Genomic DNA, 3,419 nt, shown 5'->3' on the forward strand with positions numbered 1-3,419 from the left:
TCTCTCTCTCTCTCTCTCTCTCTCTCTCTCTCTCTCTCTCTCTCTCTGTATGTGTGTGTGTGTGTTTGTGTATTTGTGTCTGTGTGTGTGTCTTCCTTTAGTGAATATAGATAGCTTCTAGGAGGTTGCATGCATACAATACTCTGTGAGCCAAAGCAGTGTAGCTTAAACTCACCATTACAGACACATCCTGGAATTAGTGCAGACAGAAGGAAGAATTGTTTCAATCAAAAAAGTAAATAGTAAAAATTCCAAAAGAAATCTGCTACACTGAAACTAATTAAAAATAGTAATCAAAAAGTGAGAGAAATTTAAAATGAACAATAAGTGTAAAAAATTAGTTGAAAACATCAAATTTCAATATAGGCATGACTGTTCATGTCACTATAAACATTGAAAAAGTGTCCATATCTGCTTATATGAAACAAATATAAACCTACATGACAATAGCCACAACCCCTACAATAACAACTAAAATCAATTTCTTTGTATCATAGAAGAAACATGGAGTTTATAACCTAGTAATGTTCTTGGGATTTTCAGCCTGAATATCACCCACATATTCCCAGTAACAGTACTTGATAAATTAATCAATATAGACACAGGATATTCATAATTTTACAAATGCATAGACCCTTGAAATCCTTAAGGATTTTTTTCATGCTTCATCTACTGGATTCCAAGCAAAGTTTCTCTTGTGAAATTCCATAGATGTGTGATTATGAATTTTTTTTCTTCAATGTAAATGTACAAATCACAAAAATAAAGATATTCAATTTGGTTTAAGATTGTTGAATAAATGGCAGCTAATGTCTGCACATAAGATTTGTTAATTTCAATAGGAGACTAATATCCCAACAAACATTTTCCCATCTTTGTGAAACATGAAATTAGCCTGTGAACACTAAAATATTCATCAGAACAATTTCACAAATGTTTTCTTACTTTGTGTTTTGCTGCATTATCTGATGGTCATTTGTACAGATATATGATATAGTATAGATTACACACTGTCTGACAGAGAACAAGTAAAATCTCAATATTTTTGAAGCTGTTTAAGTTCTATTTACCTGAAATTGTTGGTTTGCTGAGAAGCCAGGCACATTTCTAGGAAATTGATGGCAGTTGACCACAGTACCAGAACTGTTAAAGTAGAAAAAAATTACAAGGATTGACAAGAAGATTTGTTCCACGACATGGAGTGGATTTTGAGACTCCTTGTATGATAGCAACAGATAGATAGATAGAGAGATAGAGAGACAGAGAGATAGAGAGATAGAGAGATAGAGAGGCAGAAAGATATATAGAGAGAAATAGAGATAGATATATAAATAGATGATAGATAGATAGATAGATAGATAGATAGATAGAGATATAGACAGAGATAGAGATGATAGAGATATGTTGGAAAGTTCAGTTGTTGAGTATCCTCTGGAATTAAGTGTAGAGAAATAAGACAAAACATTAAAGAAAAGAAACAGTGACCAATGTCCACCTCAATGTGAGACCCCTCTTTTGCTTAAATCTGTGAGGATACTGGGTCTAATCTGGACATTTGCCTCATCAGCCGTAGGATTCTGAACACAATGGTACAGTGTTCACACTGATCACATCCACTAATATTTAATACTCTTACTTATAAATATTTACTTTTTTAAAAATATTGGAAAAAATGTAAGTGCGAAATGGAAAATGTATTTTTTTAGTTAAGTGTACAATTAGCAACTAGCAATGACAATGTATAAATTGATATCCTTTCAGGTTAATATTTTCTTTGATGTTTATAACTGTAGTATCTGGACATTTGCATTATTTCCACAGGCAAGACATAAACTTAGAAGCATAAAGGGAAGTACGACTTTCAATACAAAAATGCTGAGATACTGAGAGGGTTCTGGACAGTCTTGAACATGGCTACTGTGGCACAAATATTGTCACCTCAGTCTATCCTCACAGAACTATGAGATATGCTTCCAACATAGCCCTGCTCTCCATAAACTTTGTATTCATCACTTGACATTTTGTTCACTTTGTATTTTATTGTATACCTTTTGCTGCAAAACAAGTTTTAGTTTGGGGGCAATAGACAGATTTTAACTGACACTTGCTGCTATTGCAGAGGAGCTGGATTTAGGTCACAAAACCCACATGGTGGATCTCAACTACTTGTAACTCTAAATCCATCAGTTCTGCCACGGTTTACTGGCCTCTGCAAGAACAGCATTCTCATAATGCACATATAGACGCAGGGAAAGCATGCATTCACAGAAAACAAAAATAGATACACAAACCATTACGAAAATAGCTTTTTAATTGAATATAAATGTTTATTTCATAGGATAATGGCAAATGTTATTGCTTTTGAACTTTTAATAAAATTCAGTGTTCTCAATGTGGTCTGACCTGAGGGAATGCTCTTCCACTTCTCAATTGGATTTCAGAAGCGCAAGGTAGACTTGATATTTCATATGCTAGTAGAAATACAGATTTTTGTTATTGTGGAGGTAAATGCTTTAAGATGAAATACAGAAGAATTACTAATAACATTACCCTGTACAAAATGCAATATGAAACACTAACATATATTTACAAGTAATAGAAAGTTGTGAAACTTAAGTTACTAATGCATTTCCTTTAAAATTCAGCATATATTTGCTTTTTATATGTATTTTTTCATGATGGACTCTCATTGTATACCTCTAGCTGCCCTTAATATCACACAGAAGACAATGGTGGTCTCAGAAATTACAAAAATCTGTCTTGTCTCTCCCTCCCAAATGCTGGGATTAAAGATTTTCAATACACACCTTGCTTACTTGATAATTTCTATATTGATGACTATCATAATGACCTTATGATGCAGTCAAATAGAGGACATGTGTACAAATTCATATTGTACAATCTGGAGAATGTAAGTGATGCCATAAACATTGCCCATTGAGATGAAACACTAGGTATTAATACAAAACTGTCTGCAGGATAGAACCCTCAGATATCATGATAGGAGGCCTGTGTTCCATGAACAACAACAATAAACAGTAAGATGTGCTATTAGGTTGTGGGTAGGGTATGATTAAAATAGGAAAATAAACCAAAATACATTTGATCCTGACTTTCATTGCTCAGTACTCAAACTTCACCTTCCTTTCTATGTTACCTTCCCACATTCAAGAGGAAGATGTTTCAAACCATACAATATACCAATGACCATTCAATATGAATGCAGTTACTGCCTGTAACCAGAGTATAGGTACAGTGTCACATATGAATTCTTTCCACACTGGAAACATATTCACATCCTGCACTTCCCAAGACTGCTTGCTACTTACATTTCCATTGTCATATTTCCTATGGGAATAAGCCGAGATAAATTAAATGATAACATAATACTTACAATTAGTCTATACAACATGCACAAT

Source organism: Grammomys surdaster, unplaced genomic scaffold (assembly GCF_004785775.1).
Source record: "Grammomys surdaster isolate TR1022 unplaced genomic scaffold, NIH_TR_1.0 878, whole genome shotgun sequence".
In the NCBI taxonomy this organism is placed as follows: Eukaryota; Metazoa; Chordata; class Mammalia; order Rodentia; family Muridae; genus Grammomys; species Grammomys surdaster.